This window comes from Protopterus annectens, chromosome 2.part1, assembly GCF_019279795.1.
Source record: "Protopterus annectens isolate FY-2018-M chromosome 2.part1, PAN1.0, whole genome shotgun sequence".
NCBI classification, from domain to species: domain Eukaryota; kingdom Metazoa; phylum Chordata; order Ceratodontiformes; family Protopteridae; genus Protopterus; species Protopterus annectens.
This window is the reverse complement of record NC_056729.1, coordinates 1752410355-1752437337: the sequence shown is the minus strand read 5'-3', so window position 1 is coordinate 1752437337 and position 26983 is coordinate 1752410355.

Sequence of the window (26983 nt, the reverse complement as noted above, 5' to 3'; positions counted from 1 at the left end):
CACATGATTAGCAGCCAAGAATCATGTGACGAGAAAGTCTTAAAGTGCAATCAACATAATAAAACTTTTAAAAAAATCAATTAATAATATTACGTAATCTAGTTAAAATTGGTTTTAAACTGACTTTGCTGTTAATTCCTGGATGTGAATCAGCAGCTAGTCTTAAAATCCATTCAAATTCCTTATTCTCAAGCTATTATTCAAATCTCCACCTCTGGCACCAGGACAATTAAAATCAATAACTCTAAACTTAAAAGAATGTTCAGAGCCATGAATATTGATATGCTTATATAGTGCATTATTTTCACAACACCGTCTGATTTCTGAATTATGATCAATAACACGATCTTTCAGCTTACGAATAGTTTTTCCTACATAGAATGAGGTGCAGGATTTACATGTAGCCAAATAGATAACACCTGAAGTGTTACAAGTAGCTGAAATTTTAAAATTGAATACTTGACCGGTGCTAGGGTGTGTGAAAATGTCACTACCATTACCAAACATCTGTGCACAGGCAATACAGTTAAAACATTGAAAAGTTCCATGCTTAATAGCCAACGTCATAGGCTTAGGTTTATAAAAATCTTTATAACACAATAAGCTTTTGATAGTCTTCATATTTCTATAAGAGAAGCATGGCTTATCACCTACAATAGCTTTCATGTCATCTGAAGCTAATAAAATTATCCAATTTCTTGAGATAATTTGTTTAACCAGGTGATTTCTTCTATTAAAAGTAGTCATATACCTAACTGAAGTCATCTCTTTATTGCTGTTATTATTTTTCTGGGATGTAGTTAACGAAATATCCTGCCCTTGATTAAAGCTGATAGGTTTCAAATAAGTCTTCCTAGCCTCTAAAATATCAATTCTTGACTTATTAAGTAAGTGGGCATCATAGCCACTTGAGGTAAATTCCATTATCAAATCATCCAGTTGTAACTTGAATACATCATCATCTGTGTTGAGCCTACTTGTCCTAATAAATTGTGATTTTACCACACTTCTGAAAATATGTGGAGCGTGCATACTACTGTAATGTAAATATTTACAACAGCTAACTTCCTTCTTATATACAGAAGTATTAAGAATTCCATCATTCAGCTGGATTTTTAAATCTAAGTAACACATAGTATTTTCAGAAACTTGCATTTTAAATTTCAAATAATCAGTTGTGGAGTTCAAATAGTCAACAAAAACATCCAGATCATGAAGTGTACCATTCCAAACAATTAAACAGTCATCAACAAATCTTTGATAAAAACTAATATAGGTAGAAAGATTCCTATTACTATACAGATGTTTATGTTCCCATTGGTAAAGGACTAGGTTAGCGTATGTGTTAGCCACTGAGGTACCCATAGCTATTCCTGTTAATTGTAAATATAAAGTTTCGTTAAACATAAAAATATTATTTTTCAAAACAACATCCATAAGACAGCAAATGTTGTCAATGGATTTGAAATCAGGGTTAGGTTGTGTTATTAAAAATTCCCTCAGAAGCTCAAGTCCGGCATCATTAGGAATGACGGTAAATAAGGATATGATATCCAAGCTAACTAAATAATGTCTTTTAGTTTTTATATCAGGCTCATTTCTAGTATACCATTGCTGTAACTTAGTTAACAAATCATGTGTATCTTTCAGGATGGTATTACAATTAAGTAAATTTGGTTGTAACTGTTTGTGCAAGTAAACAGAAACCGGTTCTGTAATCCAGCCTCCACCTGAGACGATAGGTCTCATTGGTGGGTTATCCATAGACTTATGTATTTTTGGGATACCATACAGATGAGGTATCAAAGGGCAAGGTACAGTTAGAAAATGAAACAAATCAAGGTCGATGTCACCATTAAGCTGAAGTTCAAATATTACCATGTTGACATAACTCACACATTTCTTTACATCTGCATGTGTAACTATTTTAAATGCATTCTCATCATTCAAAAGTAGAGAAACAGCTGAAAAATATTTGTCTCGGTCCATAATAACAGGCATACCACCTTTGTCCGCTTGCTTTATTACAATGTCATTATTATTTTGTAGACTTTTTAATGCTTCATACTCTGCAAAAGTCAGATTAAAGTTCTTATTCCTCATGGGCCGTAGGTATAGTTCTCTTATTTGTAGTTCACACACATCATGAAATGCATTCAATATGGGTGCATTAAGTGGAATAAAAGTACTTTGTCGTTTTAGACTGTCTCCCATTGAGTTAGATTTACCAAACATTAGTTTTAAACTCAAGTTACGAACAAACAACTTTAAATCAGTTAAAGCAGACACAACATTATCACTACAGGATGGTATAAATTTAAATCCTTTGTCTAAAAGAGAGAGATGAGCAGGATTTAACTCAAAAGATGATAAATTTAATGCCACAACTACTTGCAACTTACTTTGTTGAGTCCTAAAGGGCTCTCATTTTTACGTTTGTTTGCTATGGTTGCCTGTGTTGCATACGACCTTGCAGGTGAACCTCTAGACCTGGGTGATCTATTCACGACGGTTTCAGCGTGCTCCAGTTGGAATCGTTTATTAGTTAAGTTTAAAGTTAGTTGTTGTGTCTTTTTGATAGCCATAGCGTTCGTATTCACATTCAGGTTGCCATCACGCTTGTTCTTACTTCCTATAGGCATGCATGTGCTTTGGGATGAGGAACATGATACCAAAAGGCCAGGCTCATTCGTAACTGGTGCAGGGGGAGTTTCAGATGTCAAGGGTGTAGAGGGCGGATTATTATTTAAAGAAATGTTGTCAAAAGAATCAAGGGAATCAAGTCCTTCTCTTGCAGGAACTTTATGGTAAGCAGTAGTACGAGGATTCTCAGTTCTGGGCCAAGAGAAGATATTCCCTCTTTGGAAGTCACTTATGTCGCGTTGGAGCTTCCGTTTTTTGGTAGCTTCCATCCTGACCTCAAAAGCTTGAATCCTATCAAGCATTTGCTGGTATACAGGTGTAACTTTAGGAAATACAGTCAATTCTAAAATAGTACTCTCAAGTGAAAAAATTTCACGCTTGTACTCTTCTTCAGTTTTTATAAAAAAGTCATTCATTAAAGACATATAGTCTAAAGATAGCTTAATATTCAATTGTTGCCATGATTTGAGTAGTTCTGGAAAGGTATTGCCATATGAAGGCATTTTAAGGATCCTGAGTCCACGTGGGACAGTACCTTTATCAAGATATGCCAAAAAACTAAAACGTTGCCATTGCAACCTTTTAAATGCCATTACCTTTCTTTCCAGTAGTTGTAATACTCTATTAAATTCAGCAACATTATCCAAGTCTGCTGTAGGTTCAGATGCAGTGTTCATTGTTTCTGTAAAGTTCAGTAGAGGATTGTTCTCCACATCAATAAGAGATCTGAGGGAATTTAAATCCATTTCTTGATGTCAAAAATGACTACAGGCTGCGAGGCAGACCTTGAAGTAGGTATTTCCAATAACAGCAACAGATATAGACCAAAAAACCAGCTGCAAAACGTGGAGCAAGTAACACAAACTTGTAGGAAAAACCACCTTTACTAACAAAGCAAAGCTTTCGGGCAGAACCCTTCTTCAATACTAATACAATCAAGTCTGCATACTAGAAGCTTATATACAGGTCTAGAAGTCACATGATTAGCAGCCAAGAATCATGTGACGAGAAAGTCTTAAAGTGCAATCAACATAATAAAACTTTTAAAAAAATCAATTAATAATATTACGTAATCTAGTTAAAATTGGTTTTAAACTGACTTTGCTGTTAATTCCTGGATGTGAATCAGCAGCTAGTCTTAAAATCCATTCAAATTCCTTAGTCTCAAGGCGATTATTCAAATCTCCACCTCTGGCACTAGGACAATTAAAATCAATAACTCTAAACTTAAAAGAATGTTCAGAGCCATGAATATTGATATGCTTATATAGTGCATTATTTTCACAACACCGTCTGATTTCTGAATTATGATCAATAACACGATCTTTCAGCTTACTTATGAGCCTGATATAAAAACTAAAAGACATTATTTAGTTAGCTTGGATATCGTATCCTTATTTACCGTCATTCCTAATGATGCCGGACTTGAGCTTCTGAGGGGAATTTTTAATAACACAACCTAACCCTGATTTCAAATCCATTGACAACATTTGCTGTCTTATGGATGTTGTTTTGAAAAATAATATTTTTATGTTTAACGAAACTTTATATTTACAATTAACAGGAATAGCTATGGGTACCTCAGTGGCTAACACATACGCTAACCTAGTCCTTTACCAATGGGAACATAAACATCTGTATAGTAATAGGAATCTTTCTACCTATATTAGTTTTTATCAAAGATTTGTTGATGACTGTTTAATTGTTTGGAATGGTACACTTCATGATCTGGATGTTTTTGTTGACTATTTGAACTCCACAACTGATTATTTGAAATTTAAAATGCAAGTTTCTGAAAATACTATGTGTTACTTAGATTTAAAAATCCAGCTGAATGATGGAATTCTTAATACTTCTGTATATAAGAAGGAAGTTAGCTGTTGTAAATATTTACATTACAGTAGTATGCACGCTCCATTTATTTTCAGAAGTGTGGTAAAATCACAATTTATTAGGACAAGTAGGCTCAACGCAGATGATGATGTATTCAAGTTACAACTGGATGATTTGATAATGGAATTTATCTCAAGTGGCTATGATGCCCACCTACTTAATAAGTCAAGAATTGATATTTTAGAGGCTAGGAAGACTTATTTGAAACCTATCAGCTTTAATCAAGGGCAGGATATTTTGTTAACTACATCCCAGAAAAATAATAACAGCAATAAAGAGATGACTTCAGTTAGGTATATGACCACTTTTAATAGAAGAAGTCACCTGGTTAAACAAATTATCTCAAGAAATTGGATAATTTTATTAGCTTCAGATGACATGAAAGCTATTGTAGGTGATAAACCATGCTTCTCTTATAGAAATATGAAGACTATCAAAAGCTTATTGTGTTATAAAGATCTTTATAAACCTAAGCCTATGACGTTGGCTATTAAGCATGGAACTTTTCAATGTTTTAACTGTATTGCCTGTGCACAGATGTTTGGTAATGGTAGTGACATTTTCACACACCCTAGCACCGGTCAAGTATTCAATTTTAAAATTTCAGCTACTTGTAACACTTCAGGTGTTATCTATTTGGCTACATGTAAATCCTGCACCTCGTTCTATGTAGGAAAAACTATTCGTAAGCTGAAAGATCGTGTTATTGATCAAAATTCAGAAATCAGACGGTGTTGTGAAAATAATGCACTATATAAGCATATCAATATTCATGACTCTGAACATTCTTTTAAGTTTAGAGTTATTGATTTTAATTGTCCTAGTGCCAGAGGTGGAGATTTGAATAATCGCCTTGAGACTAAGGAATTTGAATGGATTTTAAGACTAGCTGCTGATTCACATCCAGGAATTAACAGCAAAGTCAGTTTAAAACCAATTTTAACTAGATTACGTAATATTATTAATTGATTTTTTTTAAGTTTTATTATGTTGTTTGCACTTTAAGACTTTCTCGTCACATGATTCTTGGCTGCTAATCATGTGACTTCTAGACCTGTATATAAGCTTCTAGTATGCAGACTTGATTGTATTAGTATTGAAGAAGGGTTCTGCCCGAAAGCTTTGCTTTGTTATTAAAGGTGGTTTTTCCTACAAGTTTGTGTTACTTGCTCCACGATTTGCAGCTGGTTTTTTGGACATTATAGAGTTACCTATAACAGTTAATTATGATGTTAAGTGCACATTATGGAATTATCTATAACAACTTCATTACCATGTTAAGTGAAGATTATGGAGTTACCTATAACAATTTCATTTTCATGTCAACTGGACATTATGGAGTTACCTATAACAGTCCGTTATGTCAAGTGGACATTATGGAGCTACCTATAACAAGCACATTATTATGTTAAGTGGACCTTATGGAGTTACCTATAGCAGTTCATTATGTTAAGTGGACATTATGGGGTTACCTATAACAAGTTTATTATCATGTTAAGTGGCATTATGGAGTTACCTATAACATGTTAATTATCATGTTAAGTGGAAATTATGGAATTACCTGTAACATGTTCATTATAATTTTACGTGGACATTATGGAATTACTTATATCAAGTTCATTATGATATAAAGTGGGCATTATGGAGTTACATATAACAGTCCATTATGATGTTAAGCGGACATTATGGAGATATCTAAATCAAGTTCATTATAATGTTAAGTGGACATCAAGGAGTTACCTATAACACGTTCATTATCATGTAAAGTGGACATTATGGAGTTACCTATAACAAGTTTATTATCATGTTAAGTGGAAATTATGGAGTTACCTATAACAAGTTTCATTGTCATGTAAAGTGGACATTATGGAGTTACCTATAACACGTTCATTATCATGTAAAGTGGGCATTATGGAGTTACCTATAACACATTCATTATCATGTAAAGTGGACATTATGGAGTTACCTTTAACAAGTTCATTATCATGTTATGCAAACATTATGGCGTTACCTATAACAAGTTTATTATCATGTTATGTCGAAATTATAGAGTTGCCTATAACAAGTTCATTATCATGTTAAGTGGACATTATGGAGTTACCTATAATAAGTTCAAAGTTCATTATAATGTTAAGTGGACATTATGGAGTTACCTACAAATTCATTATCATGTTAAGTGGGCATTATGGAGTTATCTACAACAAGTTTATTATCCAGTTATGTTGACATTATGGAGTTACCTATAACAGATACTTTATCATGTTAAGTGGACATTATGGAGTTACCTACAACAAGTTCATTATCATGTTAAGTGGACATTATGGAGTTACCTACAACAAGTTCATTATAATGTTAAGTGGACATTATGGAGTTACCTATACCACATTCATTATCATGTTAAGTGGACATTATGGAGTTGCCTATAATAAGTTTATTATCATGTTAAGTGGAATTATGGAATTACCTATAACAAGTTCATTATGATTAAAGCAGAACAGATAAAGGAACAACTGGCAAAAGCTGTACAGATATGATCAACCAAAAGAGAAACAGTAGCAAAAGCAATGAAATCTGAAGAAGCAATATTTTATTGCGAAAGGGCTCACCTTTTACATTAAAGTGCTGGATTTTTATACTGGCAAGTCTGCTGCATTGTCTGTACAGATTTCATTGCTTTTGCTACTGTTTGTCTTTAAGTTCATTATGATGTTGAGTGGGCATTACAGAATTACCTTTAACATGTTCACTATCATGTTAAGTGGACATTATGGAGTTACCTATAATGTGTGCATTATAATTTTAAGTGGACATTCTGGAGTTACCTATAATAAGTTCATTATGATGTAAAGTGGACAATATGGAGTTACCTGTACATGTTCTTTATCATGTTAACTGGACATTATAGTTACCAAAAGAAAATAACCAGGGAAAGTGCAGTAAACATGGAGATAGTAGCCACTATGTATTCCAAAGCATTTATTTTAGCCACAAACAAATGGAAAAAAAATAAAAAATTATACGACTAAACATTACCATTGATTTTAAAGTTAGGTTTTGTCTGTAACCAGTCTTTAGTCTCTTTATAAATGTTAGTGTTAACAGTACCTGCAACCTTCGCTCCCTCTTTGTTCGTTTTATGATAAGAATCTGTACTTCTGCCTTTACTTCCATTAAATCCTTTTTCTACCGCTTGGATCTCGTGCTGGAGCTAGCCACTATGTATTCCAAAGCGTTTATTTATTCTTCCTGAAGTGAGGGGGCAGGACAATGTAGGCCAAATGCGTTAACTCATTGGGCAACTCATGGAATTGATTGGTCTTCTCACCCCACTCAGCCAATCCTTAATGGGGATATGTGGCAACCTAGCTCCAGCACGAGTTCCAGGAACTGGAGGTAACTTTAAACAAACAGCACTTGGTAATGGCGAACAAGTAGAGCTTATTGGCATGTCCCCCGACGTCGGCGACCTTGGAGGAGATAACAGTGGAACCTTTAATCCAGCCTCCACCCCTAATATCTTTAAAGTGGTAGAAAAAGGGTTTAATGGAAGTAAAGGCAGAAGTACAGATTCTTGTCATAAAACGAACAAAGAGGGAGTGAAGGTTGCAGGTACTGTTAACACTACCATTTATAAAGAGACTAAAGACTGGTTACAGACAAAACCTAACTTTAAAATCCATGGTAATATTTAGTTGTATAATTTTTTATTTTTTTCCATTTGTTTGTGGCTAAAATAAATGCTTTGGAATACATAGTGGCTACTATTTCCGTGTTTACTGCACTTTCCCTGGTTTTTTTTTTTCTTTTGGTAACTTTGTGCAGTTTCCTTGGCTTGGATTCTTTGGTTGTTTAGTGGAACGGAGATGGAAATGCTACTTCTTCCTGAAGTGAGGGGGCAGGACGATGTAGGCCAAATGTGTAAACTCATTGGCCAACTCACGGAATTGATTGGTCTTCTCACCCCACTCAGCCAATCCTTAGTGGGGATATGTGGCAACCTAGCTCCAGCACGAGTTCCAGGAACTGGAGGTAACTTTAAACAAACAGAACTTGGTAATGGCGAACAAGGAGAGCTTATTGGTGTGTCCCCCGATGTCAGTGACCTTGGAGGAGATAACAGTGGAACCTTTAATCCAGCCTCCACCCCTAATACCTTTAAAGCGATAGAAAAAGGATTTAATGGACGTAAAAGCAGAAGTACAGATTCTTGTCATAAAATGAACAAAGAGGGAGCGAAGGTTGCAGGTACTGTTAACACTAACATTTATAAAGAGACTAAAGACTGGTTACAGACAAAACCTAACTTTAAAATCAATGGTAATGTTTAGTTGCATAATTTTTTTTTTTTCCGTTTGTTTGTGGCTAAAATAAATGCTTTGGAATACATAGTGGCTACTATCTCCATGTTTACTGCACTTTCCCTGTTTTTTTCTTTTGGTAACTTTGTGCAGTTTCCTTGGCTTGGATCCATTATGATGTTAACTATAACAGGTTCATTATCATGATAAAGGGATAGTGGGGAGTTACATATAACAAGTTCATTTTCATACTATATGGACTGCTCTTGTAGTCTGAAGGGTTTGACCAAACCACATTAATGTGTTGTTAATATTGGTGGTGATAACTAGTTTGTGTGAGAGTACTGTCTACAGCTGTGGTATGTATTTGCATCTCTTGCATGATAATCTCAAGTGGTTGTCAGTAAGCACGTGCCAGTTTTAGCACACTCTGAGGATGTCTAGTGCTGGGTGGCTGACAACATATGAGACAGAGACGCACTGGGAACCCATGGTTAATGTAAAAATGCCAGGTGGTATACTTTATTTGATGGTATGATATTTGGATACCTTTATCTACATAAGATACAGTGGTAGCTGTATGGTGCATAAAATGTCAGTGAAACAGTGCAAACAAAAATGTGCAGCACTGTATAATACATCAAAATACAGTATCTGTTTAATATATAAATGGTCAGTTTAACCAGTTACCAGATAGCACAGAACAGTGCAACTCTGTAGAATATAGCACAGTGTCATGTAATACGATACCTTGCTGTACACAGCTGCTCAATACAGCTCAATATAGCACAGCCCAGTATAACACAGTATAAAGCAGCATAGTATAATATAGCACAAAATAGTGCATATTTGATATTGAAGGGGTCAGTGCAACCATTCACCAGGAAGTGCAAAACAGTATAACTATGTACAATATAGCATAGTATCACAGTATTGTGCTATAAAGCCCAGTATAGAATAGCCCAGTAAAACTCAGTGCTTTACAGCATAGTGCAGTGCAATATTGCAGTGCAATACAATGTATTATTATAATACAATACAGCACAATGCAGTACAGTATTGCATCACATACAGTACAGTGCAGTAAAGTATTACAATGCAACACAATGGAGTACAGTATTACAGCATAGTACAACACAATGCAGTACTGTGTTACAATGCAACTCAACACAATGCAGTGCACTATTACATTTTAGTACAACACAATGTACTGCGCTATTACAATACTATGCAATACAATGCAGTACCGTGTTGCAGTACATACACTACAGTGTAGGACAGTATTACAATACAGTTTTACAATACAGTACAACACAATGCAGTATATTGCTACAATACACTATAACACAATGCAGTACAGTATTATAATACACTGCAACATAATGCAGTGCAGTATTACAATACAATGCAATACAGTCCAGTACATATTAAAATTCAGTACAACACAATGCACCGCACTATTACAATACTATGCAATACAATGCAGTACAGCATTGAAATACATACAGTGCAGTGCAGGACAGTATTACAATACAGCACAACACAATACACAGCAGTATTATAATACAACACAACACAATGCAGTACAGTTGTAAAAGACAGTACAACATAATGCAGTACATGATTACAATACACTATAACAAAATGCAGCACAATATTAGAATACACTACAACACAATGCATTGCAGTACTACAATACAGTGCAACACAATCCAATACAGTATTGCAATATAACATAACATAATGCAGTATAGTATTACAATACAACACAATACATTATGGTACAGTATTATAATTCAGTACATCACAATGCACTACACTATTACAATACTATACAATACAATGCAGTACAGTGTTGCAATACATACAGTACAGTGCAGTACAGTATTACAATGCAACACAACCCATATCAGTACAGCATTACAATACAGCACAGCACAATGCAGTACCATTTCAAAATACAGTACAACACAATGCAGTACATTATTACAATACACTACAACACAATGCAATACAGTATTACAATGCAGTACAATACAATGCAGTGCAGTATTACAATACAACACAACACAATACAGTACAGTATTACAATACAACAGAACACAATGCGGTGCAGTATTACAATACAGTGCAACGCAGTTCACATTATGACTATACAGTACAACACAATACAGTATTACAATGCAGGACAATACAATGCAGTACAGTATTACAATACAGTATAACATAATGCAGAACACCACAATGCAGTACTGTATTACAAATCATCTTGGCTTCAGACTAATTATCTTACATAAGGAAGGTTTTTAATCTATACTCTTATAGCAGGAGATGTAGCTTATACCCTTCTAAGTTGGGAATTGCTGGTTGAAGGCTTATTGTGTCTTTAACTCTAAATATGTCTTAGTTCTGGTTTAAGTTCATGGGCTTCAGGCCAGTCATTTTACATTAAGAAGGTTTGTGCTTTAAACTCTTGTGGGAGGAGAGGGTAGCTTCTGGGTGTCTTTTGTTCTTAATGATTTTGTTCTGGTTTAAACTCAATTAACTGGAACTGCTCTGTGTTTGGCATCCTTTACCAGTGGTCCAGAGGGTTTCTGCTTGAATCCAAGCCATATAAAGCTAAGAACAAGAAATTAAGGTAATTTTGAGTTTTATCTGTCCCTTTTTCATCTGTATTTTACTGCTTAACTGCATTAGTTTGTGCATTTTGTTTTGCACTGAAATATAGCTTAGTTAGCAAAGATTAAATCCATACATCCCGAATCTTGTCTGTTTTTTATAGAGTTGAACTGAAATCCAGCCTTCTTACATTAAGAAGGGCTCCCCTACACCCTTATGGCAGAAGAGTGTGCCTGAGCTGGGGATTTCTTGTGGAAGGATCATTGTGTCATTTCCTATTGACAGAACAGTTTAAAATGGTTTAATTTTGCCTGTTTATAAGCCTCACATTTGCACTTAGCTGCTCACAGAGCAATGGGGTTAGTGGTGCCTTGTATAGACACAATTGCCTAGAAACTATTTTTTTCCCAGACACCAGTCAGTGAAACTTTCACAGGGTCCCTTCTGCTCTGTGGGCAATGCAGCTGTGCACTTCTGCACTGCAGGCAACTCAGCTGAGTACTTAGCAGCATTACCCCACTTTTCATCCCTGATCTTCTATAGAATAAGTCCTGTTCATAGGTTCATAGGTTCATAGGTTTATACTAGGCTATCTGCCCTAAGGCATTTATAAGCCTAGCCCAAATTTTTGTGGCTTACGCCACCCCTTATATGAAAAAATACTGTGCCCATTAGTTTGTTGTGCCTCTGTCCAGCAGTGACACAGAGATGATTCCCGGGGTAAACCTATGATCTCCCATCCACAGGTCTAGATTTCTCTTGAACAGAGTCAGCGAGGTGCTCTGACTCACATGGACCGGGATTTTATTCCACAGCATAGGGAGTCTCTGAGTGATAAATCTATCCCTCCAGCACGTCCTATTTATATCCGTGCTAAGGTTTAAGTCGCTTGCTCTAGTGGTTTTGGTGGATTTGGATTTTTGAGGTGGAGCATGTCCATTAATTCCGGGTTGGACATGGCCTTGTATGTCAGGCACATGTCACCTCTGAGCAGACAGTATGCGACTGAATAGAGCTGGAGTTTCTTCAATCTGGCAGCATATGACAGATTTTGGAGTCCCTTTATCCTTTTGGTGAGGAACTTTTGGGGTCTCTCCAATTGCTGCAGATGTCGGGTGAGATACATCCCGAATGGGGCATTGTACTCGATCATTGGTCTGATAAGTGAAGAGTACAGGGGAACAATGACCTCACTAGATCTGGATGTGAATCCTTCATGATCAGGTGGGCAATGTAGAAGGTCTTTCTAACCACTTTAGCAACGTGAGTGTCAAAAGAAAGGCCACTGTCAACCTGGGTCCCCAGGTCCCTGATAACCTCTTCTGTGCTTAGTGGATTGCCACCTATATGGTAGCTTGGGGTTACCTTGTTTTTCCCGAAGGGTATGACTATACATTTTTGGCATTTAACTTCAGGCCATGGCTCTGGCACCAGCTATCTGTTTCCGTGAGTCCCTTCTGAAGGATATCCGTGTCCGATGCACTTTCCACTATGGCGCCCAGTTTGCAGTCGTCTGCAAACTTTGTCAGCCAAAGTCCTCCCATGTTGGGCTGTACTTCTGAGAAGTAGATGCCAAACAATAGGGGGCCAAGGACCGAGCCCTGTGGGACACCACTTGTGACCGGCTTGGAGTCTGACATAGCGCCAGCAACTCTAACCCTGTGGGTTCTGTCCTTAAGCCAGTTTGCAACCCATCTTGTGACATATGGGTTTACATTTAAGCTGGTAAGTTTTTCTACAATACCCGAGTGGGGTATTGTGTCGAAAGCCTTTGCAAGGTCAAGGTAGGCTGTATGGACTGCCTTTCCCTCATCAATGGCCTTGGTGACTGTTTCGAAGAAGTCTACCAAGTTTAAAAGGCATGATCTTCCCTTGACAAAGCCAAACTGGGTCGGGTCCAATGTCTGCAAGTCCCCTATATCTTTGTTTATGAGCTCCATTATGATCCTCTCCATAGCTTTGCAGACTAGACTTGTTAAGCTTATGGGGCGGTAATTACCAGGGTCCGTAGAGGCGCCTTTGTGGAGTGGGACCACAGTTGCCGTACACCACTCCTTGGGCACGTATCCTGTGGTAAGGCTGAGATTAAACAGCTGCCTTATGTGCGGGTTTAATTCCTCATTTAGCTCGTGTAGCACACAGCCGGGACACCATCCGGTCCCATTGATGCTGTTTTTAGCTTTAGAGAGAGCAGCTTTCACCTGCGCATTTGAGATGTCCAGGAGGCTACACTCAGCTGGGATAGTTATCTCTCCTTTAGGGGGGGAGAGGGCGGTGAAGTTTGCACTGAACCTGTCTGCCAGTATGTTGGCAATGTCTGTGGGTTCAGTGATTTTGTATCATTTTGGACTAATTCTGAGCATATCTGGGAGTTTCCACCCAGGTTCCTAACATAGCTGAAAAAGGCCTTATGATTGTCCTTTGAATCCATGGCAATTTTTCTCTCAAAATTGGCCTTAGTTGATTTTATGAGTGCTCGTATTTTTTAATAATCATGATCACGCGTGACTTCCCTTTTATGGATTTTCTTCTATCATGTAATAGCTTTCTCCTCTTATTGTAAAGTTTGTTAATGGCTGGGGTCCACCAGACTGGACGTTTGCCCTTTGTGGAAAGAGTCTTGGTTTTATTTGGGATTGCCTGATCCATGCAGTCCTGGAGGTGTTCATAGAAGGCATTTGTAAGGGCTTCCGCAGCTTGGGTTGTGGTTTCCACGGGCTCAGGGGCCTTGAAGGATACCACACCAGTCTTGAGTAGTGTGAAGTTTGCTTTAGAGAAGTTCTTCACTATGGTCTTTTGTTTGGGGTGGGGGCGGATGTGGATTTCCAGTGAGATTACTTTATGATCAGATCTCACCAATAAGGGATATACTTCCGGTGTGGAGCATTTTGTCCCCATGTTTGTGACAATGAGATCTAGTATATTTTCTCCTCTCATGGGAACAGTGACTAGCTGTTCCATGGCATTTGAATTTATGAACTCCAGGAACCGTTGGGCTAGAAAGTTAGGGCTTGAGTAATGTTCCCAGTCTATATTCGGGTAGTTGAAGTCACCCAATATGATGGTGTTTGGAGATACATTTATACCCTCCAGTGTCTTCAGGAAGGCTGTGTGGGGTTCCTGAGTTTGAGAGGGTGGCCTGTAGCATGCTACAATTTGTAGAGCAGTTTTGCCTATGGTTAGTTGCACCTGGATGGTTTCAAGCTTGATGCGTTGCCACCAACCTGGAGGTGTGGGTATCCTTTATGAATATGGATACACCCTCCTTTTGTGGTGTGGTCCGGGTTTTGGGGCCGGAATGCATGATATGAGGTAAAACCTAATAGTGCCGGGTGCTCTCAGGAGCCTTGAACCAGGTTTCAGTTACAGCACAGACATCAATGTTCTCCATACTGAGAAGGGCCTCGAGTGTGCATTTTGAGATTTAGACTTCTGGCATTGAGCAGCATTACCCTCAGTTTCTTCCCATTTTTGTTTTCTAGGGTGGTAGGTTTAGAATTTGAGCCTTGCCTAAAAAGGCACTATGGGGTGGCAAGAGCCTTAGCCAATATCCAGAATCCCAGGGTGACAGGTGCAAGCCGTCCCTTGCAGCAGCGTGGCTTGTCAAGCATGTCATCCCAGGCAGACAGACACTGGATCCCCTTTGAATGACACCAGACATTAAGCCAATTGTTAAAGCTGATCATCTTGTCTCTATATTGTGGCATCATTCTTGGTGAAGGAAGGATACTGCTCAGGGTTAGGGTCATACCTGCCTGGGCTACATAATCAGAGAGCTCCTCTATGTCTCTTTTCATGTAGTCCAGGGAGGTACGTCTCAGGTCGCTCACACCAGCATGGACAATGACTGTGTCATATTTGTACTTGCCATGGCGTGACCCGAGTGCTTGTGTTATGTGGGGGATTCTAGCGCCCGATAGGCAGCTTACTGTGACCCTCTCCTTGTTCAGCCTGGTGAGTGGGACGTCAGTGTGTCTGACTATGGAGTCACCTATGACAAGTATGTTTGGTGTTGTATTTGGCCTTAAGGGCTGTGACTGCTTTGCACACTGCTTTTGTGGTTTATGTGTTGCTTGTGGGGTGTCTTGAGGTAGCAGTTGTTTGGGTGTCTGCTTTGGAGGCCTCTGCTGTTTAGGTAAATTTTTACTCAGAGCCTCCGAGTATGTCTTTGTGTGTTTATGTGTTTGATTCAGTGGAGTGGTAGCATTATGTGAGGCTGGTTTTGTGGTGTGTGTAGTTGCCTTCTCCTCCTGTCTGGTCTTGCCAGTCCTGAGTTGAGAGAGCTCAGCCTCCAGTTTGGCTAAATAGCTGCATCTCTTGCAAGTATTCGTGTTATGTGGGAGGAGGAGAGGGTTGTCTGTGTACATGAGGCAGTTATAACATTGCCTCAAGATTCCCAGATTCACCAGCTGGACCAGAGAGGAGATTGGCAACTGACCTTTGGACATGCTAGAATAATATTGGGAAATCCTTAATTGAAAACAAGGGCCAGTGGGGAGTGAGGGTGTAGTGCTTTTAATTTTTAGTGCTGACTTATATAATTGCTTTAGTGAGCAAGTGCCAGGTAACTTGAGTGCAATGTGTTACAAGTAACTAAATGCAAAAACGACAAACAGTAACTTTCTTTCAAGTGAAGCAAGGAAATAAGTACAGCAAGCAATGCAGATATCACTAGTGATCCACAGAAGCGCTGAGAAGCCGCGTATTAGGTGGAATTAGCGTTCCAGGGGAATAACAAGCAAACAAACAACAAGCATATAAACAAAGCTAGATTCAGCAGGCCTGGATCTAGTCTATGCTAGAGCAAACAAGGTGTACCAATTACAGTAAGAAATAGTTCAAATATGCAGGCACTATAAACCTTTAACCAGAAATTCCCAGCTCAGAAGGGCAGAGTCCAGCCTCTTCTCCCACAAGAGTGCAGACCACGAACCTTCTTAATGTAAAATAACTGGCCTGAAGCCCAAGTGCCTAAACCAGAACTAATACACTTGGACACTGGGCTCTCAATCAGCAGTTCCCAACTTAGAAGGATGAAAGCTACCTGTCCTGCCACCACAGTACAGGCCACAAACCTTCCTAATGTAAAACAACTGGTCTGAAGCCCAAGTGCTTAATCCAAAAGACTTGAATGATAGCTACACTTTAATCAAGTTACAACCAAGCAGTAATAAATACCATTGAATACTTTAGAGAATGTCTGGATTAGTGCTCAAGTTACACAAACAAAGCTAGATCCAGCAGGCCCGAATCCAGTCTATGCCACAGCAAACAAGGCACACCAACTTCAGTAAGAAACAGTTCAGATATGCATGCACTATAAGCCTTTAACCAGAAATTCCCAGCTCAGAAGGGCAGAGTCCAGCCTCTCCTCCCACAAGAGTGCAGACCACGAACCCTCTTAATGTAAAATAACTGGCCTTGAAAGCCCAAGTGCTTAAACCAGAATTAATACACTTTTAGAATAACAGACACTGAGCCCTCAATCAGCAGTTCTCAACCTAGAAGGATGTAAGCTACCTGTTCTGCCACAACAGTGCAGACCACAAACCTCTCAGTGCAAAACAACTAACTGGTCCGAAGCCCAAGTGTTTAAACCAAAAGGCTTAGAATGAGTTACACCAAGCAGTAATAAATACAATTGAGTATTTTAAGATGATGCAAAAGTAAAAAGAAGTAGGTAGAAACACAAGTACAGTAAAAGCAGATGAATTTTTTTTTTTTTTTTTTTTTTTTAACGTTGTTAATCACAAAGCCCTCTCATGAATTAGTACCTAAGAATTACCTGCTACTATTGACAGTCAGCTTCCCAAAATTTCTTCAGCCAGCCTAATTGACATGGGCATAGTTCATAGATTAGTATTCATAGATTAGTACTAGGCTAACTGCCCCTGTGAGCCATTTTAAGCCTAGCCAATTATCCCTTGTGAGACTCAAACACCGCAATTGTGTTTGTAAGGCAAATACCTTAACCATTAGACCATCCTCCCAACCATCCAATGTAGTAATTGCCTCATGTACTATATACTGTCAACCACTTGCTCCTGAAGAAAACAAATACAGTATGTGACAGGTGTAAATATACCATGAAACTAGCATCAGTCCTATAAAGTGACAATAAACAAGACATCAAACAGGTTGTCAGCATATATGCCACTCCACTCACACAAGATAAGGTCAAGACACATAAAGCCACATACAAAGAGCTACTCACTAAGAGCCTACCAGAAGACCAGAGACCTTCCAAGCACAAAATAACTTACACATACTGGTACATGAAGAGAATCCATCACTGAAGATAACAACATGCATGCCAGTGTCTCCCCAATTAAGGCACTAACGCAAAACACTTCAAAACCTAATATCCTGGTCATGGGCAACTCACTAGTGAGACAGAGACGGACATATTCCCTTCACCAGGTTGGAAAAGGAGAAGGTCACAAAAGGGCTCTCAGGTGTCAGGATCCATCAAATCATGCACACACGCAGGTCACTTGCCATTATGATTCTGTCGTAAGTACATGTTGGAGTGAATGACTTGAAATGTACCTCTTTGGACTATATGAAGAGAGACATGACCGAAATTTCAGATTACATGTCCCAGGCAGTTATGTCTGTAGCCCTAAGCAGCATTTTACCTTCACCCAGGATGATTCCATAATATAAACAAAAAATGATTGACTTCAATAATTGACTTAGCTGCTGGTGGTGTCATTCCAGGGGATCCAGTATTTGTCAGCCTGGGTAGATATGGCCAACAGACCCTGCTGCTTTGGCACAGATGGCTTTCACCTGTCTTCGTCTCAAGGCTTTCAGACCTGCTGCTTTGGCACAGATGGCTTTCACCTGTCTTCGCCTCAAGGCTTTCAGACCTGCTGCTTTGGCACAGATGGCTTTCACCTGTCTTCGTCTCAAGGCTTTCAGACCTGCTGCTTTGGCACAGATGGCTTTCACCTGTCTTCGTCTCAAGGCTTTCAGACCTGCTGCTTTGGCACAGATGGCTTTCACCTGTCTTCGTCTCAAGGCTTTCAGACCTGCTGCTTTGGCACAGATGGCTTTCACCTGTCTTCGCCTCAAGGCTTTCAGACCTGCTGCTTTGGCACAGATGGCTTTCACCTGTCTTCGTCTCAAGGCTTTCAGACCTGCTGCTTTGGCACAGATGGCTTTCACCTGTCTTCGTCTCAAGGCTTTCGGATACTGGCAAAGATGCTTGCCTCCCCATAGTGCTTTTTTTAGGGACTGGCAAGACAACAAAACTTCTGATGAAAAGAAATCCACTAGAGACAAAGTCAAGGTCATGCTGCTTAATACTAGAAGCCTAAACAGCAAATAGCACTCCCTGAAAGCACTCCTCACCTTGGAAGATACTGACATCTGTGCAGTCACTGACACTTGGTTCAAGGCCACAGAAAGCACCCTGGCGAAACAAGGCTGCAATGCCTTTCACACATTCAGACGTCAAAATGAGCATGAAAAGAACCAAACGTGGAGGTGTATCAATCTTCATTGAATCCATATACCCCTCAAGACTAATAAAACAATATGACTCTCTTGAGCTACCCCAGGTCCAAATAAATATAAGAAAAATACCCAACCACATCATCGCTAGCTACAGGTCCCCACCATGAACCAGGAGAAGCACACCGCCCTACCACATCATCGCTAGCTACAGGTCCCCACCGTGAACCAGAAGAAGCACACCGCCCTACCACATCATCGCTAGCTACAGGTCCCCCACCATGAGCTAGGAGAAGCACACCACCCTACCACATCATCGCTAGCTACAGGTCCCCCACCATGAGCCATGAGAAGCACACCACCTACCTGGAGTTGCTAGAGTCACTCAGCATACAACTAAACACCTTGGTCATGGTAGATTTCATCTATCCTACCAATGACTGGGCGATTTACATGAGCATTAACATGATCACTTTGAGGTTCCAGGATTTTGTTAATTCAAATGCCCTGGAACAGTTGGTCTGCACCCCCACAAGGGGCTCAAATGTCCTAGACCTAGTGCACACCAACATGGAGGTGAGGTCACTACACTACCACCTGAGTGTTACCCTCCCTGGTAAGGTCAGACCTTAAATCAGTCCAATTTGAAGTAAAGATAAGACCTGATACCCCCACAGGAGCAAAAAAACTGAAGTTTTTCTCCAAAGCAAACTAGAGCCTACGAAGTGATGGTATAACACATTTTAAAGCCCATACTAACACAGCCGACAATGACTCCTAGGCAGAGGAGAACACAAATGCCTTTACAGCCACTTAAATAAATGTATTGACTCTAGCTGTACCTGACAGGACTAAAACCAAGTCCTCCTGGAAAAAACAAGCCACCCTGGTGGACTGTAAGTATAAATACACTGGATATCTACATACCCCTGTTAAAATGTCTGTTTTTTGTAATATAAAAAAATGTGACCACAATAAATCATTTCAAAACGTTTCCCACCTTTAATGTGACCTACAACCTGTACGATTCAATTGAAAAACAAACAAATCTTTTAGGGGAAAAATATAAAAAATAAAAAAGTACAATATGCTGGTTGCATAAGTGTATACACCCTTAAACTAATACTTTGTTGAATCACATTTGCTTTAATTTAATTTAATTTCAGCATTCAATCTTCTTGGGTACACACCCACTAACACCAGTGAGGGATGTGCACATTGGGAGGATGACAAGTACACACACAGTAAAGTACAATTTCCCTTAAGAGCACATAGACATCACAGTCAGTCTGGGGATGTTTTCTCCCTCTCTCTCCAAATCCCCAATAAGACTCCCCACTGGCACAGCTATAGGGTTAAGATCTCAGCTGAGCGGTCAAGGCAAAACCTCCAGCACCCTTTCTGCCCAACCAGTGCTTCATATCCCTGCCCAAGTAGCTGACACACACACACACACACACACACACACACACACACACACACACACACACACACACACACACACACACACTTTGAGATTTGATTTATATACAAATACACCAACACTCCTGGGGAAGGCTAGTGTATGTTTACTAGCTATGTCTCCTTCTCTCCAGACTATAAGGTAGTACTAGCTGCAACCAACCGCCCTTTATCAGCTACTATAAGGCCCTTCCCAAAGGGTGACCAATTCTACTGTGCAATGTTACTGTTATCCAAATGGGAAAGTGTGACCAAAATTTAAAGTTATTTAAGAGTGGCCTGTACAGTATTACCAAATACATATTCAAGTACTCTAAGAGCTTAAATATCTCTAAACAAACCAGCCACAATTAAAAGGTTTAAATATATTTAATAATAAATAATAAAAGCACAATATAATACTCAATAACTCAACACAGTGACAACAGAGTTCAGAATCACAAGAAATACTTTAAAACAACATTGCAGGACAGTCTCAAATACATATAGAAAACATCTAAACTAATCTTACTATATTCTTATCTGTTTCTAAGAGAAACACTATACCTAAATCTTACTTACAGAGTCTAGCAAATGCAAGTGCTGAATGGATGTTTACAGGTCCAAAGACAAGATACAAAATGCACAGACTTTCTCTGCGAGATAGTTCTTAAATTAATAATACACATTACTGTTGGGTTAGCTGGATGATATCACTGTCTGACACCTCTGTGTCAGAAATATTTATGTTTGAGAAACGTGCCTGGAACTGGAAGTCATAAAACAGTTAGACACCTTTACCTATGAAACCTGTAATTATTTCTGTTTCCAGACAATAGGAAGAATTTCTATCTGCAGACATTCAGTCTCTTTGCATTAACTCACTTTACAACACAGTTGTAAACAATTTCAACTTATTTTCTCAGAGTTTTTCAAGTTAACTCTGTTATGTTCCAACTTCTACCATAAAAACATACATTTGCACAAGTATATTAATTTCTGTTCTTTTCCATTAGGGTACACTGTGTTTACATTCTTGAAGCTCAGTACATAACATACAGTTTTCTTTCAGTTGTAACACAAGCATATAAACCATATTACTATTCACAAATAACATAGAATTATTTACAATATTCCAGCTAGCTTGGCTGGCAGCCTTCACAGCCCCATCCACTCATCCAGGTTCCTCTTGAGCAATGTCATTGAGGTTCTCTGTTTCACATGAATCAGTAGCCTGTTCCAAAGACATAGCAGTCATTGGAAGATAAATCTGTCCCTCCAGCATGTCCTATTTAGGTCACAGGCCATATTTAAGTCCTTGGAATGAGTTTCCCTAGACCCATTTGATTTATGGATATGCAGTAAGTTCATTAGGTTTGGGTCTTTGGTTGCTCTGTAGGCCAGGCATAAGTCTCCCCTAAGAAGTCTATATGATGTGGAGTATAGTGACAGGGATTTTAATTGGGCACATGATGGAGGAACTTGATCTTCTTTATTAGAAACTTCTGAGTTCTCTGTAATTACTGTAGGTGCTTAGTATGGTGCATACCGAATGGGGCATAATACTCAATTACAGGATGGATAAGTACTGAGTATAGTTGTGTTATAACTTCTTTTGCTTTTGAGGCAATGCCTTTACTAATGAGCTATGTGGAAAGGTTTCTTTAGAATGGTAGACATGTAGTGGTCAAAGCTAAGGTTGGGGTCAACCTGTGATCACAGATACCTTGCCACTTCATGGGTACTTAGGGTATTGTTATTGATTTGATAGTGTGAAGGGGCATTGCTTGTGCTAAAGTGAATGATGATGCATTTCTCTGCATTCAGTTTAAGACAGTGACTAATACACTTGTAAATAGACTGTGTGAGACCCTCCTGGAGTATACTGACATAATTTGAGGATTCAGTGATTGCACCTAGATTGCAGTCATGTGCAAACTTCAGCCACCAACCCTTTCATTTTAACCTGAACTTCTGAGAAGTATATACCAAACAGAGTTGGCCCAGCACTGACCCCTGTGGCAGTCCACTGGTAACAGGTCTGCTGGTTGATGTGGAGTCAACCACTTTGATAGTGTATACCTGGTTTGTGAGCCAGTTGGCAACCAATTTACAACAAAGGTATTCACATTCAGTTTGTTAAGTTTATCTGTAATGATTGAATGTAGGTTTGTGTCGAAAGCCTTTGCCAATCAAGGTGTGCTTTCTCCACATATTTGCCCTCATCAATTGCCTTGGTCACACTTTCAAAGAAAACTACCAGATTTAACAGGCAGGGTCTGCCCTTCATGAAGTTGATTTGGGTAAGATCCAAGATTTGGAGGTCATCTATATCTTTATTTATGAGGTCCATAAGGATATGTTCCACGGCCTACAGATGAGGTAGATCAGGCATATGGGTCTGTAATTCCCTGGGTCTGTTGTTAAGCCACTTTTGTGGAGAGGAATAACTGTAGCTGTTCTTATTTCTGCAGGAACACAGCCTGTGGTTAGGCTATGCTTGAAAAGGGTACTTAATGGTGATGCTAATTCATGTTTTAGCCTGTTTAGAAGACAGCCTGGGATGTCATCTGATCCCACAGAGGCCATGTTCATTGTCTTGGACAGGGCTTTGAGGATCTGCTCTTCAGATATATAAGGTGGGGGGAGTTTAGGGGAGGGTTTATTGTAAGTTAGGAGGGGATAAGGGAGTGAAATTTTCACCAAACCTATCCAGTAGCAGGTTTGCTATCTCTGTGGGGTCTGTGTGTGATACTATTGGCCACAAGTTCTGCACATGCTTGGGGTGCTACACTTTAGGTTATGTACATAGCTATAAAAGGCCTTATGGTTATCCTTGGCAGTACTTGCTAGGTTTCTCTCAAAAGAGCTCTTGGATGATTTGACAAGTTGTCTTATTTACCTGTTAAGGCCAAGGAGGGTGTTCTTCCATTGTTGGGTCCTTGTCCTTGTTTTCTTTGACAGCAACTTTTTGCATTTATTGTAGAGTTTGTTGATGCTGGAAGTCCACCATGGCAGATTGATTTTACTTGAGAATCTGCCCTTGATTCTATTTGGTACAACTGAGTTTATACACGTATGCAAGTTATTGTACAGGGTGTAAGCTTCAGCGTAGTTGCCACTTTAAGCTTGGGGTGGGGCTTGGAATGCATTTTTACTCGGGTTCTCTATTATGCAGTCACAGACTCAGGTTGTCAAATGCGTCCTTGTCATACTGAAAAGCACGAAAAGGCAAAATAGTGAAGCATCTTTTCAGCAAATTCTTACCCTGGGAAAGAATGCGCTTAGCCGCTTTCGCTACTTTGCCTTTTTCGGCACTGTAGTCTGATCTTGGAATTGGTATGTTTAAGTAAGTGAGTGGGGGGGGGGCAGCCCCCTACATTATGTAATGTTTTACAGTTGTTGTTTTTTTTTTTTTTTGTTTTGGAACAGGGATTTTTTTTCCCTTGGAAAAGAATCTCTGTTCTGAGGTTTCTACGTTGTAAGCTTTCACTTACATGGGGTCCATTATGTGTCATTCGCTCTTCTGAGCATGCAATATCATAATATAGACCCTTTTACTTGCACGTAGGATGGTACAGTTTGCCTTGAAGACATGTTTTAGTCTGATTTCATCCTTTGTGAGTTCTGGTGTTAATGTCAGTTCAAAAGTGATTAATTTGTGGTCGGTTTTAACTAATGAGGGTCCAACAGTTGCAGCAGCTCACCTGTTTAACATGCTGGCGAAGTCCAGATCTAGAATGTTTATTCCTCTTGTTGGGGTATGGACAATTTTTTCCAGGGCATTTGAATTCACAAAGTAAGAGAACGTTTGTGCTAGTGAGGTTGGGCTAGAGTAGGTTTCCCAGTTGATGGTGCGATATTTGAAATCCCCCATAACCAGTGTGTTCAGTAAAATTTGGATTGTCTTCAGTTTGGATAAGTAGGCTACATGGGTGTTGTGACCGATAGAGGGGGATCTATAACTGGCTAGGACTTGAATGGAGGTCTTACCCACCATAATCTGGACCTGGAGTAACTCCACGGATTATCCAGTCTAAACAGAGTGAGATGAATTTGTCTCAAATATAGATCGAAAAGCCTCCTTTGGTTTTCATGCATTCATTTTGTGGTCTAAAGGTGTGGAAGGCATTGTAGCCTTGCAGGACAGGGGTACTCTCTGAGACCTTAAAAACGTTTCTGTGACTGCATAGACATTTGCATCTTCTAGTGGTAGAAGTGCTTCCGGGGAGTGGTTTTGGGTTTAAGCTCCTAGCATTTTGCAGCATAACTCTTATTTTCTTCTGATTGGTTAATTTCATGTCGGTAATGTTGTTTTCAAGACCTTGCCTAAAAAGTTGCTATAGGCAGCCAACAGCCTAGGGGTGCCAAGTGCAAACCATCTCTGGCAAAGCAGTGAGGTTTGTCAGCCATGGCTTCCCAGGCAGGCAGAAGCTGGATCCCCTTGAAATTAAATGAAACAAAAAACTAAGTAGTGAAATCAATAATTTTTTGTTTATATTGTGGCATCATTCTAGGTGAGGGTCGTATGTTGCTCAAGGCTTGAGACATACCTACCTGAGACACATTGTCAGAGAGCTCGACTATGTCTCTCTTCATATGGTCCAGTGAGATATGACTCAGGTCATTCACTCCAACATGAACAATGACAGAGTCATAATTTTTTTTATTTTTATTTTATTTATTTTACATTTGTTGACCAGGCTAGTCTAGCTGGATATATTTCCATTTTCAGTAGAGGCCCGGGGAGAAAAGCTCCACACAGATATACAAAGTATAAAATATTGTTACATGGTGAAAAAAAAGGATTAAAAATCAAAAATAAAAACAGGTAGTTAATACATTCTTGAGATAAAAATACTGGAGAAATGTTAAAGTAAAACAGAGTAAAGTTTTATGGTACTTGTTACTGAGACACCTGAGTGGATACATGGTTTGGGAACCTGGCACCAGACAGACTGCTGACTGTGAGTTTCTCCTTGTCCAACCTGGCTTGTGGGACATCCCTGTGTCTCACTATTGAGTCTCCAATGAAAAGAAAACTTGATTTTTGAGTGTTACGCCTTATGGGTTTGATGGTTGAGACATTGGTGTTGGTATGTATCTTGGGTGCTGTGGAGACTGTGTTAGCTGTGGTTTTGGAGGTCTCTGATGTTTCAGTAATTTTTTTGAGAGAACCTCCATAGATTCATAGATTATTACTAGGCTAGTTGCCCTTATGGACCATTTTTAAGCCTAGCCAATTACCCCCTGTGAGAATCAAACCCTGCACATTGTGTTTCTAAGGTAAACACCTTAACCATTATGCCACCCTCCTGCTTATGTGGATTTACATGTTTGATGCTTACTATGTGTATGAGTTGTGGTTCTATGTGAATATGTAGTTGTGGGTAAGTTCACAACCTTCTCTGTGTTACTGATTTGAGTGAGACAGAGAATGGATTCTAGATTATTGGTGTAAATCCATCTTTCACACTCTGTGCTAGCTTGTGGTATTAGTAGAGGGTTGTCTGTGTACATGAGGCAATTTCTACAACTGCCTCAAGAAACCCAAGAAACCCAAGTCAACAAGGTTGGCAGGAGAAACAAGGGTCATCCGACTGTCCATAATGTTAGGTTGAAGACTGTTGTGGCTACGGGGGCTTTTCAGAAAAGATCAAGGAGGTGCTCAGCGAATGGATATTTCTGCCTGGGTTTTAAGGGAAAATGTGTTGAATTTAACTGTCTGGCTTTGGTGCACAATTGCACAGTAGTGCATGGTGCTGCCTTGTGGGACACTGTATATGCACTAGTTCAACTTTGTTAAAGCAGGTCACACTGGCTCAGTCTGACTGATTTCTTTAAAAGATTAGGAAGGCCATGGCTAAGGGGCATACAGTTGATAAGGAGGCCATGGCTAAGGGGCATACAGTCAATAGTGTCAAACTGAACCTTGCTAAGAGCTTTGACACTATCATAGGTTCATAGGTTTATACTAGGCTATCTGCCCTAAGGCATTTATAAGCCTATCCCAAATTTTTGTGGCTTACGCCACCCCTTATATGAAAAAATACTGTGCCCATTAGTTTGTTGTGTCTCTGTTCAGCAGTGACACAGAGATGATTCCCGGGATAAACCTACGATCTCCCATCCACAGGTCAAGATTTCTCTTGAACAGAGCCAGCGAGGTGCTCTGCCTCACATGGACCGGGATTTTATTCCACAGCATATCCCACAAGTTGGGATTATTGACACACTCTTCCCAACATTAAGCAATAGTTTGCTGGATAAGCAGTTGCTGTCTGACAGAACCTGTGTTGTTAAGTACGGGGGGGGGAGGGGTGCTATAGAGTGAATATCACAAGTGGTGTCCCACAAGGCTCTACTCTGGGACTTCATCTTTTTGGAATACACTTCTCCCTAGGCCTCCTCTGAAAATAGGCTCTACCCTGTTAGGCTTTTCTGGTCAACAAAGACAAATAAATAAATAAAAGCTGATATTAAGGGACTTTAGCTAACCAAGGCTGTGGATAACTGCTAACTGGAGGCAGTCATCAGCTTCCATTCTGGCAGTCTACAGCAAGGGCTAGCCAAAACAAATGCTCTGTATATTAATAATGGACTTACCCTCACCACTGCGAAGTGCAGAGTAG